Source organism: Aptenodytes patagonicus, chromosome 5, assembly GCF_965638725.1.
Source record: "Aptenodytes patagonicus chromosome 5, bAptPat1.pri.cur, whole genome shotgun sequence".
NCBI classification, from domain to species: domain Eukaryota; kingdom Metazoa; phylum Chordata; class Aves; order Sphenisciformes; family Spheniscidae; genus Aptenodytes; species Aptenodytes patagonicus.
This window is the reverse complement of record NC_134953.1, coordinates 1990395-2003845: the sequence shown is the minus strand read 5'-3', so window position 1 is coordinate 2003845 and position 13451 is coordinate 1990395. Positions and strand designations below refer to the sequence as shown.

At 48.1% G+C, this 13451-nt stretch overlaps 1 long non-coding RNA gene across 1 annotated transcript; it reads right to left on the bottom strand.

Annotated features, from left to right (window-relative positions):
• Positions 1–4622: 4622 nt before the first annotated feature.
• LOC143160326 (uncharacterized) lies at positions 4623–8420 on the bottom strand. The gene is made up of 3 exons (XR_012995360.1): positions 8228–8420; positions 6530–6592; positions 4623–5212 (listed from the first exon to the last, which is right to left on the bottom strand). It is a non-coding gene; the product is annotated as an uncharacterized LOC143160326 (long non-coding RNA).
• Between the last annotated feature and the right edge of the window lie 5031 nt (positions 8421–13451).

Genomic DNA, 13451 nt, shown 5'->3' with positions numbered 1-13451 from the left:
CTCTCCCACGGGGTTGCATCCCACCGCCACGCAGCCACAGCACCCGGGGGGGCAGAAATCACAGCAACCGCGCCACCGACATGATGTGCCACCGACTTCCCTCCTCCCCCCCCCCCCCAAAGCGCACAGCTGCCTCGCACACCCCACTCCTACCTGCCCACCATGTCTGCAGCCAGGACCTTCCCCCAGGCCCTCTCCCGCAGCCCCTTTATAGCCTCCCCAGCCCCTGCCCTGGCACAGCTGGGCAGCCCCGGCCCAGGTGCAGGCAGGTTTCAGGGAAGGGGCCCTCCACCCCAGCCCAGCCCAGCCCTGCCTGCAGCAGGGCCCTTATTTGCCAAACCTTGCAAGGTTTCAAGGAAAGGAGCAATCTGTGCAATTGGTAGGAGATGAATTTAAAAAACATGAAAGGAAGGTTGCCTTTGTCCCGCGGGCAGCAAACCCCAGTGAACACACTGCCGCCACAGGCTCTGGGAGCAGACAGTGCTGGCAGCTCCAAAAAGAAGCTGGACAACATCACAGACAATAGATCCGTTCATAACCAGAGACTCCAGGGGGTGGCTGGGATATACCCTCCAACATTGTTAATCCGGCAATCGTGGTTGCTTGGGAGTATGAGGGGAACGGTGCAGAGAGTGGCCCGGCCTGCCGAGGCTCCCCGAGTCACCTCTCCTATTGCTGCCGTTTGCTGCTGCTGCTTTTTGGGAAGGAGAGCGGCTGGGGGGGTCACCTGACATTTTTTCAGGTCATGGCGTAACGGCATAACGCAGTCAAAGCATGCAGCCAACACGGCAGCTTCACCCCCAGCACGTATCGGTGGTATATGGAGAATAGCACCCACCGCAGCAACAGCACCCACCGCAGCAACAGCTTATTCAACTTTATGTCTCTTGGTGTCACGTTTAGGAAGGCGAGTTTCTTTCTGCAGATGTGCTGCCCCATCTCATGGTGAGCGGTTTCTCCATGGTATCCTCACGAAGCAGCGAGCTGTTCCTGCACTCATGCCCCACGAGCCCTGGCACCACCTCGGCTGCAGCTCCTTGCCGGCACCCGCTGGCCTCCTGCAGCAGCCACCCCTGTCCTGCCCGTGTCCCATCACTCAGCCCCAGGTCCCCGAGCCGCGGCTGTGCCGGGAAAGCCCCCTGCAGCTGCTCCCCAGCCCACGGAGGGCCAAGAGGACCCTGTGGGGTCTGGGGTCAGGGACACGGGGTGTGCCACAGGGGGAAGCAAGAACCTGATTAACTGCAAAAAGGGTGCCCTGGGAAAGGAAATACAAAGGCAGAGGGTTAGTCCTAAAGGACAAAGGAGGCTGCATTTCATAAATGCTGCCGAAGTTAGACATGGGAAACGAAACGGCAGCTAAAGCCACAAGGCGTGAGAGCGGAACCTGGGGGGAAACTGAGGCAGGGTGAGTTGACGCTGTGGCAGACCCTCGGGGGCTGCTCATGCCAAGGCCAACAGAATAGCAGTAAGAAAGCTCTCTGCTGTCCAGCTTTTACATGGGCTTTGCTCTCTCAGCTTTTAAAATTAACCACAAGGGATAGAAATGCTCAAAGGGCGCTGCCGGTTGCCAGGGCTAGGTCTGGGAGTTGCGAAGAAAGGAATAAAAAAATACATATGGGAACTGTTACTAAATGGGAAGAAGTAGCTACTTCTAAAACAGGATTGTTTGCATGAAATTCCTGGTAATTTCCTATCTGAAGGCAAAGGGGAAACTAAAAAAAGCATCACTTGTGTGTGGGGGGGTGCATGTATGTGTACCGCCGCGATACCGGCAGCGGCTGAGGGGCTGACACAATGCAGGAGAAGCATCTATTAAGGCAAGGCTTATGAGCAAAGTGAAAATGGCTCATGCAAATCTTTTTGGAGGCTGTTGGTCCCGATGGCACAGGGGGTGCGGAGCCCGGCCAGGTCTGGAGCCCGGTGCTGGGCAGGGATGTGGGCTGGGCCCCCCCCGCCACGGCCGGGGCTGGAAATTTTACGGGAACTTGGTAAAGGGCACCGGGGTAGGGGAGAGGTGGCAGGGATTTACAAAGAAAAAAAAAAAAATCACCTCTGCATTTTGCCACATGACGGGAAACTATGGCCGCGAAGACAGGTTTCAGAAAGCCTGGATTCTCGATAACCCACAAACCATTAATCAAAGCATTCACCTGAGATGAGGATTCACGTTTTCTTGGGCAAAGGAAGGAAATGAAGGTAGATTTCGAGCAGTCTGGTAAAACCTGTGCCCCCTGAGCCCCTGCCCTGCTGAGCTGCAAAGGGGAGATGGGGTGGCTCCTTGTCCCCCCAGCTGCCCCAGGAATGTCTCCGGGGTGTTGGAGTGGGGCACGGGGCAGGTGGTGCTCGCGCCGGGCAGCCCGGCCAGGCCAGGACATGAATCCCCTTTGCTCAGCATTTCACGGCTCAGGCAGCTGCGGGCACACCCAGAATCAAATTTTAGGAAATTTGAGAACTCAGGTGTTGGATATCTTCACGTGCCTCTAGGGTTGATGCCACATGAGCTGGTAGGAGCATTAAGGATGTCTGTTTCGCTTTTACACAACATCTGGAGTCTTTAGGTGGGATGGGAAGGCACAGTCCTGGGTTGAGACACAGCCCCCTGTGCCGATGCACGAGGGAGGGACAGCCCCAAGCACTCTAAGGCCAAAGAGCACTGTGACCTTATTTGTGGAGGAAAGCGCTGAAATTTAGACCTAGAAATACTTGCCAGCAAGTGACTCAGACTCACGGGTGCCTGTGGAACAGCATCTGCCCTCGGGACAAGAGATGTGAAATACTCTGATCAGGCTCCTGGGATCTGCGTTGAAGCCGCAAGGGCTCTGTGTCACATCCCTGTGCCAGGGGCTGGGCGTGGGGAGCTGCCTCCTGGTGCTCCACGGCCAGAGGGAGAAAGGCGCTTCTCCTCTCTTGACTCAGTGGATGACCTGCAGCAGCCCCGCCAGCCAGGCAGTCCAGCCCCTACCCTGCCAGTGCTGCTGCCAACACTGGGCCAGAGCAACAGTCGATGACAACCGGTGAGGTTACACTGGAGACGTCGCCTGTGACTGGAATAAGGGAACATAAAAACCGCACACCAGCAGTCAGGGCTGTGTTCCCCATGCACAAAGCAGCAGGAATGGAGCCAGTCATGTAAGGGCGTAACAGGTTTTACCGGCAAAAACCCCACAACTGTTCAATTTTTTTTTTTGTAATATGAACTAAGAAATGGTTTGCAGGGAAAAAAAAAAAAAAGTGTGACGGAGAGAGTGCTGTATGGACCACCATCACCCACAAACGCAGGACCGTCGTCTGAAATGCCAAGCCTAAAGAGCTCATTTTCTGAAGATTTCACCATCAGGGAGGTAACCATGGAAAGTACAAAATAATTAAGTACTATTGAAGGTTGCCCAGTAACTGAGAGTGCAATAGTCTAATGCTTTTTCTGTGAGCTTGTACTTGGGTAAATATTTAGGCTTTTAAAACTTTAAATGACAGCGGACATTGCATCGGGACACTCCGTGCAAAGCCCTGGACTATGTTTACTCACAGATGGTCTATTACTTATAGGGTCCTCCAAAGGCTTTTCAGCCTGTGCAGTCCTCCTGCAGATTGCAGTGGTCTTTGGGTTCGGCGGTGAGTCAGTCTCTCCTAGGACTGCATTCGCTAAAATGGGCACACACACGGCTTCCAAAAACCCCTGGTCAGCCACAGCTCTTGGTCACCAGGTGCGAGGCAGCGGTAGCTCAAGCTGGCCTGGATTGCCCTATTTCATCAAATCCAGATGCTTTTGGTTATTCTTTGGTTTTCTTTTGTAAGGCCCGGATTAGCTTTTTACTGAAATCAGGCTGGTACGGCTTCAAACCAGCAGAGGGGGGAAAAAAAAAAAAAAGAAAGAAAAGAAAGGAAATATTGCCTAGCAATGAGAAAAACCCAGTGGCCAAGGTAAGAGCACTTACTGTGAATAAGTGGGTATTAGTGCCTTCTGTTGACAGAGGCAGCACTAAGTGGGCACCCTGTCTGACTGCAGCAGCCCCTGATTGCCCAGCAAGCAGCAATCTAAAATAAATATTTCTATCTCCTAGGCAAGAAGATTGCCCGCTTCCCTCTCTCGCACCGGCTCCATCCCTGAGCACCACCGTCCCTGTGAGCGGGCAGCCGCTGTGCAGCGTGTCCGGGGCTGCCTGGAAGCGCCGCGCCGACACTGCAGCAAGAGACGCGCCGAGCACGCGGTGGTGCCGTCTCTCAGTCATTTTTAGCGGTAGTACTGCGAGTGTGCGTTGGGATAGTGTCCCATTTTTGTCCCCAGGAGATTTAACAGGAGATGTGTTGTGGGTAATGGTAAAAAGAAATGCGACAGACATACAAGAGGAAGGACGAGGGGGTGGTCATGGTCATGGTCACGGTCACGGTCACCACAACTCCCATTCACTCGCAGATACCACGGGGCTCCTCTGCGGCGCTGGGCCGTTGGTTTCCGTATGTCTGTCTGCCAAGCTGCAAAATGATTCAGCGCTCACCTCCCTCAGAGGGTGGTCACCGACCTCGTTGGGCTTTGAATCAAAAAGCAAAAGAGATTTGCAAGACATTGCGCGATCCTTTACGGAAAACCCAATAAAATAACAGGAGTACATAACAAGGTGATGTATTTCTGGGCGGTGGAAATCTTACAATACCTTTTATTTATCTTTATCTGAAAATACAGCAGATGGGAGCAAACGAACAACTGACATGAAATATAACCCCATCTTAACTTTTGATTACTGGAAGGAAACTCAGTTTCATCACACGAATGTTCTGGTGTCCTGGGGTAGGAACAGTTTCACTGGTTTTGTAAATACACCCAGCAAATGTGGCAATAATCATTGCGCTGTTGTAAGAGCGGGGCAATAGCATTGCTGAAGCCTTGTGAGCCATGTTGAAGATTGTGAACAGATGTTACAAGATGTGCTAAAAGATGTATTTTTCCTATATGAAGGGTGAGGGGGGCCTTCTGCCTTAAAATTTTGTATTTGGAGAGAGAGAAATTATCCAGATCTCAATCAGCTTTCGTTTTACCACACAAAGGAGTAGGGAATTGCAGACCAAAGAGATATTTTTACATGCAACACTGTTTGCTTAAATTAGCATCATTTCTTAAATCCACATTTTTTCCCAAGGCCGGACATTGCTTCTGCAGCTTGTCCGGTTGCTTTTTCTACCCCATCTTGCGCTGTCTTGGAAGCCTTGTCAATAGCTGCAAGAGAGGGAAAAAGATAAGCAAAAAGCTGGAAAAATGCAACACGGTTTAATATTTATGATGGAAGGGGAAGGTGTGAAAATGATTAGGCTATAAAAATACAGGGATATATCTTTAAAAAGGAAAGGTTCTCCACAGCTGGTTATAGTTGGGTTTGGCAGGGTGTATTTAGGCTGGGCTGTAAGGTGTTGCTAAATAGGAGCGGTCACTCAGAAGTTTTGGGTGCTGAGCTGAAGCAGTATGCGATGAATGATGGGACAAAGCTGGAACAGATCGATTTTGGTGTACGCGTGGCCTGGCTGATGGAGGAGGGTGCTTTGGCCTAAGAAGTGCTGTGAATGCTGGGGTGTTTGGGAAAGACAATCTTATCAAGTGATGGGGAAGGTGAAGGATGCTTTCGCCTCTATTCCCTTCTCCTCAGCGTATTTGAGGCACCTCCGGTGAGGGCTGTGCTCGGTCGTGGGCCGCGGGCGCAGGGTCACTCCTGCGTGGGACCCGACATCAGCCGGGATGGGAAACAGAAGGGTCTCACCAGGAGAGAGGAGACCCTCACAAATAGGGGCACAGCGCCTCTCTCTTCTCTGGGATCTTGGCTATATTTTGGCAATTTTGCTGCCTCCCTATCTAACGTCAACAAGTGCCCAAGCCCTTCCTTCTCGTCACATCATGGAGCTGTAGCGGCTATCTGCTCTAAGGAGATATTGCCAATGCATTTTGGCTTTCATTAAACATTTTGGACCCTGAAGTTGCTAATTCTCCCCTCGTTCTTAGAAAACTATTAAAATTAAGTGAGAACTGAGCTTAGTTTTTAGCTTGGTTCCAATCCTCAGAAATGAGACACCAACGCTTTCCTGATGGCACCTTTCCAGCCGTGGGATCATTAATGTTTGACCCCAGCTGCTGCCTCAGCAGGCGCTGGGGGCTGGACCTGGACGGACCCCTGCGCTCCGGGCTGGGGAAGCAAGATTTATCACAGGGTTACTCAATCCTCAGGAAAGGAGAGCAAAGTTTTCTCAGCGCTGTTCCCACGAGTTTTCTATAAAGGAAGCCAAACCCTGAATGCTGTGCATGAGACTCAGTGGCTGGGGGGGTGTCAACTATCGTGGTACCTCTGCCAGTAAACGTATGGAGCTACTAAGCAACAGATCCTAAAAGCCTTTCCCATGAGATCTGTAAAAGGCCAAAAATTGTCACTGAAACCAAGGACTTTCAGGCCGAGAATGCCCGCGGGACAGAGGGGGAATGAGCTCTGCCCGCTGCTGGCTTGTGTTGAGCTGCTCCATCGTGTCTTGATTTGCACACCAGTTCTCCTACCTTTCTGGCTTGCATCTGTAATTTGGTTGACTGCATCCTGAGTAGCCTCTCCCAACGTGTTTGCTGTAATTAAGGACAAAAACATTCATTTCCAGCTGTTCACATTTCTGCTTACAGGAATTCCCTGTGTCGATCGGCTTTTCTGCGTGTCCGCAGAAGGTTATGGCCCTGGCAAGAGATAAGGCTGGTACGGAGCGGGCTGAGGCTGTGTGCTTTGCTTGTGCGCACCCTGGGAACCACGTGCGCCAGAGCAGCTTGCTAGGAGATTAGCGTTCACCTAGCACCTATGGTCAGCTGAGCAAATCGATGACAGATAAGAAGATAAAATAAGAAGGAGATAAAGGGGCAAAGATTAGCAGTGAGTTGGAATGATGACATTTAGCTGCAAGTTGCTTATTTTATACTACACTTGCTTTTATTGATTTTTCTAGCTTATTCTGCTTGGAAACGCTTGGCCATCTAGCACGCACTTTCTGTGAGGGCTGTTTGGGAGTAGTGCCTTTTCCAAAATGGAAGCAAATGCATTAAACGGAGCAGGATAGGAAAAGGGAGATTTTACAAATGAGATATAAACAGAGGAAGAAGACGAGCAGAAGCTAGAAACATAACAGATCAACTCCAGAATATAAAGCATTAAAAAAGTGAGATGCCATCTAATTGCAAGGTGTCTGATAGTTTATGAAAGAGTGATAGCCATCCTGTTGCTTTTGCTAGAAGAAGTGACCCCTTAATGTCCTGAATATATTCAGGATGTAGCAAGGACTGGTTTGTTTTCCAGAAGGGTGTACTGCCATGTTTCTGGGCCTACTATACATTTGTTCCCAGGTGTATGGAAACTTACTGTAACTCCAAGGAAGTCAGTGAGGTTACTCACATGTTTCAGCCATACAAAAAAATGGTTGCGGGATCAGAATCCAGGACTGATACAAATTATACCCTGCTAGGAATGAGCTGCACGCAAACACTGTAAGGAATATACTATAAAATGCTAGCATAAGCTATACACATACTGAAACATAGGAAAAGCTATTGTACTTTCCAATGCACAGTGCTAATAATAGTACAGAGCTTGGCCCTACAACATGGGCATAGCTATGACAGAAATGTGTGCACAGATTTTTTTTTAATCCCTGCAAAGTCTGGTGATCACTGCTGGAGAAGAATACAACAGAAACATACTTGTACTACTTATTACAAACAGTCCATTGCAGTCAATATAGTTATTACCAGAAGGCATTGATAGTCAGGCCAAGTAGCAAACATTAATCAGAGGTTAACTCCAACTTCTTAAAAGGAAAGCAGTTTAAAAACCTCTGCGGAGCATGAGAAAAGACCGCCCTGAGCAATGTAAATGCGAGGTACAAAAGGTTACTACCACCAAAGCAGGCTTCACTGCTCTAAAAACACCAAGTCTAAAGATCTGTTTGGGGAGCGATAAGGGTTGGACAACGCTCCGCAGCCGCTGAGGGAGCTGTGGGTGCCTGGAGGTGGTTGCCCATGCCGAGCCGAGAGCCTTGGCCAGCCTGGGGCCTTCTCTGGGCGATGGCCAAAGCTTGGCCCCAGGAATTGAAAGAAAGGGAAAAGCTGTGTCCTGCCAGCACCGACGAAGCTAGTAGTGTAACCACAGATTGTGGTTTCTGTAATGAAAGCAGCAGCTAAGCCCCCCACAACTATACAACGATATTTAATCTTTCTTACCAGCATCTTTTGCTGCGCCTTCAGCCTGTTCCTTCAGTCCCTGGAAGTTTTTACCCGACATCGTGGCTTCTGACACCTGTTAACACTCCTCTGCTTCAATAAAATTAAGCGCCTGGCGATGTATAGCACACCATGTGAGGGGTGTCCTGACCTGTCCCGGTTTTATACATGTGCCAGGAGACCTGCTGATGATTTTGGAGGTGATTGGTACAATGGGTGGAGTTGGAATGTGGGAAATGAGAGCTGAAAATACACACAGAAAAGCCATTTATTTACCCTCCCCAATAAGAGGGTGTGCCTGGGTAGAGATTTCTGCTTCATCGCACTGTCTTTGTTTATAAGTTGGGGGTTTTTTAAAAATCAAAACCACAAAAAAACCTGTTCCACCATCACAGACAGAGAAAAACCACTGAACTGAGCCTTGTAAAGACTGCTGGAAAACTACTGAAGTAGCAGTGCCTGGGCATGGCCAACTTTCATCCCCGCCGGGCTGGCGTCTTTCTCCTTCCTTCAACCCCTAAGCTGAACCTCCTGAGAACAGAAACCAGCCCAAACCTCTTTCAGTTTTTTGCAGTTTTAATCACAATCCCCTTTTCTTGTCAGGTGGGATGCTGTTAGATGGGGAGAGTTGTTATATACGTGTATTTTTTTATAAGAAACTGCAAATCTGGTCATCTTTCCAGTTGCCTGCTCAAGAGGGGTTGCAAAAGCCCAGCATCGCTGAAGGCCTTGCCTGGGTCAGGCAGGTCACCAGTGCCAGCGCTAGCAATTCTCAGGGGAAGGGAAAAAAAGAAGCCAGGTTAGCAAAACCACCTTTTCCTAGTGTGGCTTTCTATTACGGGTTTTGTTAGTACAGAAATAACATTTAAAATAATTTCCTTACCTAGCATCACTATATTAATAAATGTTTCTGGCTTTAACCTCTGGCATTTCACAGGTTTCCACTAGCCTTTAGAATTTATGTTTTCTGCCACCAGTCCCCAGTACAGAGAAACTTTGTACAAACAAACTGTTGGCAGAGTTGGGGGCCAAAGGGCTCGCCGGCTTTGCGGGGCTCGGATTCCTCATTGCCATTTTCCAGCGTACAAAGCACCTTGGTTCAGATGTTCACACTCACACCCACATTCATCTTCCTGAGGAAAGCTTTTTTGTTGAGAAATGGGCACCAGAACAAGATGCCGTGGATAAACTAGGGTGGGAAGTGGCAGTGCTCATAAGTTTAGTACTTCATTAGTACCCAAGGGAGGAAGAGCAGCAGAAAACAAGGTTAAATGCATTCCTCTGCAGCTCCTATTCAGCCTGTCATTTCAGAGAGCTCTTTTCAACTTTTGCACCGCTGGCACCACTCATTTATTATTTCAAACAGCAATTCTCTGTCCCCCTCGAGAGGACAAATAGCATTTTAATTACATATTCACATTAGGTATCTTTTTCAATTCCTTGCTGATTTCTTTTTTTGGAATGATTTTCTTATTTGGATTTGCAAAAACTCAGATAAAAGACACCCGATATTCTGGGGGTCTGGCATTTTTTGGACAAAACCACTAACATAGACCTACTTACCTTTCTTGCCCAAACCCGAGAACCTAGCAACAACAAAGCCATAACAAACAGGTGGATTTCAGCCGCTCTCAGCCCCCTTAGCCGGGTGGCTGCTGCCTCGATTAGCTTTGTGCGGAGTGTTTGTGAGAGCAAGGAAGAGGCTCTCCAGCTTGTCACGGCTCGAGAGAGGACGTGCCGAGGCTCCAGCAGCAAATACCTTCCAGCTGCCCTCCCAGCTCTTTTCTACTGCTGGATTTTCAGCCCAAGGGTCCTGCTGACGCTGGCTGGGGTAGCCTGCCTGAAGGTGAGAACAGGAGTTTGGGAGAACATCTAAAACTGATGCACACTTACACCGAGCACTAGACAGGCACCACATCATAGCAATATTTTAGAGGCTCCTTAGCGGTTCAGGTAAATGTTGTTCTCTAATTCCATGCTGACAGCCACCTAGATTACTCCAGCTCCAACTATTTTATTTCCAAGTGGAAATCTTTGTTCGGCACTTTGAACTCAATACGGGGGTCTGATCTGTGCCACTGCTTGCTTTACCTCCTGCTCAAAACATTAAGTAGCGTTAATTTGTGAGTAAAACCTACACCACTGTCAGCATAGCAGCATGACTCCTCATCTAATGTAATCTTATCTTTATCATTAAGATCATTAGCCTGATTCCAAGCAAAAAAAAGCAAAGAAAGCAAATTACAATTGCCCGGCAAACAGGCATGGCGTGATCATTATAATGCAGCTCGGAGTAGAGGGAAAAGGGACCTTTGATATGGTATTTATTCCATATGATGGGACAAATGGTCTGTGCATCAGGTGGCTCGCAGAGTTACAAAATCACGTCAGAAAATTAACGGAATGTATTGCATCATTTTTATTCACTTTGTGAGTTAACATTACTTTTTTAAAGCTAACATGAAGCACTTTGAACTGATGTTAGATCTAGATTAGAGCACTCAGATATAAAAAGGATGATTGACCTGAGCAAAAACAAGGATTTGAATTTCATCTGCTCAGAAATTTACAGCAACTTATCCCTGAGTTTTCATTTTGTTCTGTTACGAATATTGAAACTACTAATGTAGATCGGATCTATTCCTGGATTTTGTAAAAAACTATTTCTCAAAAGAATTTAACCTTCCCTTGGCCTCTAAAGAGAATAATATCACATGAGAAACTGTTGAAAGCTTTTCCTGACAGACTGTTTAAGTAATAGTAAAAGTAAAATAGTAACTTATTTCTAATTATAGATCAATGAACTAAGTGAACTAACCATATGGCTTTAAATTCATTCCTGTCCTGGTCCAAGCTATAGGTCATCTGACTTACATTTCACTGCGGAGATCTCCTGACACTAGGTGTTCATGATGAGCTTCCATGGGTCTCTTACAAGTGTCATGGGAAGCGTTTGAGCTCATGCTGGACGCCCCACCTGGGCATCAGCCTTTCCTGTGACTTCAGTGGGAGTTCAACGCGCTTGTGGTACCCTGGGAAATGAGTGGCTACGTTTTCAAGAAAGTCAGCTTTCAAATGTGCGGTCTTCTGAAATGATGTGTCTCTGCTATTCTGAACATCTGGGTGCAAAGATGAGCTTTTTCAAGAGCTGGTCCTCCTCAAGAATCCCAGTCTTTGCTTTGACTCTTTTATATGCTTTTCGATAGCCTGTCACCACTGTCAGGGGGGATCTAACCATCGCTTGACGGGCCTGGCTCGCAAGTATTGTGGGATTGTTTGTTTTGCCATTGTCAGTTCTCAACCATGTTGTCTCATGACAAGAAAAGGTAGGGATGGGGCAGGAGATTATAAAGTGTTTTGAAAGCTAAACGCCAAAACACTACAGCCTGTGTGCTCCTTGTCTCCTGACGTCTCCACAGTATTGACCCAAAGCTCCAGCCTCTAAGTACATCTACAGTTTCTACTCCTGTTCCTCCCATGCATTAACTCTTTCCGAATGGGTTGCCTGGTCTTTGATTGCGTCATTTGGTGTGTCCTAAGGTCAAATCAAACCGCCTACAGATGGAAAGTTAGTTTAGACTTTTGCTCCCTTCAGCTCTCGGTATCTGCTGAGACTGCAGACAGAAATCCTGGTTAACGCCAGCTGGAGTAGGTACCACCGTGTGCAGGCAGAGCCACGCGCCGAGGTGCCCCTGAAATTTCAGGCTATTCCAAAAGTTACCCCACCTGGTAACGCCGGGGCACATCGCTGACATTGCTTGGACAGAACTGAGACGTGAAAAAGGGTCACCACCCCAGCAGCGCTGCCTGCTCACCTCCAGCGGGTAACTTGTCCCACCGACAGCCTTCCCCTGCGCCCGATTCCTCGGGCTTTTTCTCCATATTCTGCACCTTCTCAGTCTGTTGTCTGTGACGAGCAGTTGCTTGCGTTAGGGGGGAAAAAAAAACCCCAAAACTGATTCTTTAAGTGCTAGGAGGGCTCCACAACCCACGGCTCTGGAGCTAGTTGGCAACTCCAAACATGCAGCCCAAATAGCTGCGAGTTAAATCTAAGGCACTGCAGGGAAATTAGAAATTGGTCTGGTTTCCTTTCCTTTCACACCTCTTCCGTGGCATCTTTGAGCACCCGCTCGCACATCAGTAACACGAACCCTTCTGTTTTTATTACCTGATGAAGGTGAGAAGTAACCGATCAGAGCTAGAGCTCATGTTTTAGACATGAAAATGGGCAAACGAGGTTAATTAAATGGGAAGTGTTGAAATCTATTCGGTTTTCGTTCAGTTATAATTTTACCAGGGTTGAGGTAAATGCAAAGATGTGTCAGGGCTGAAAAGTTTTACGCAGAGCGTTCCTGAAGTTAATGAAGTGTGCAGTGTTCGACATCTGCAGCTGCTAAGAGAGCCTGTTATCAATGTGGAAGGGATGTGATGTTTACAGTAAGAAATAGAATTGTTTTAAGAAATAGAATTGTTTGCTGATAAAAAGATATAATTATCATAAGTTAGTCATTTAAAGGATTGAACTAAAGCTGTTCTAATTAAGCTAAATTAGCCCTTCAGTTCAAATACAGAAACATGTTTCTGGCAGAAAAGTAGGTCTAACTGATTCTTCATTTACATGGGTGGCAACGTTCTCCAGAAATCATCAGCCAGCTCTGCTTCAAAGCATGAGTTCAAAATAAGGCCAGTATATATGGATTTCTTTACCTTCTGGTTTCTGAGTCTTCAGGCAACGTCTAAGTGAAGTGTCCGGTTTCTGCTGTCTTCTGGAGCACAAAAGACTAAAACCGTGCTTAAATATTGGGATTTTTGTGGAGTCTCATGATATCCTGCAGCTTGAGCATTAGGAAAGAAAAAAAATTATCTGGTCTTTAAATTATAAGGGGTAAAAAGATGAGAAAGGCCTGACCACCACCTTAAGATCTGGCACAGGGCTAGGGAAAGAAATAGCTGGTCCTATCCCCGGAGTGGCTAGGAAAGCCGAGGATGTGAGCTGGGATGTAAGCCGAGGGCAAGGTCTACAGGAAAGCTTTGCATATTTTTCTAGGCACACTGCGAGGCAGAAGCGCCGTGACTCGACCCTTCTGGCACGCGGCCGTGCTGCCCACCCCACCTGGGGCTCAGTGGGAGAGTAAAGGTGGAGAAGCGGAGCTACCGAGCTCGCTTCCCTCCCGTGCTGGAACCCACCCAGAAAAGCTCGACAGAGAAACTTGGCGCTGCTTGA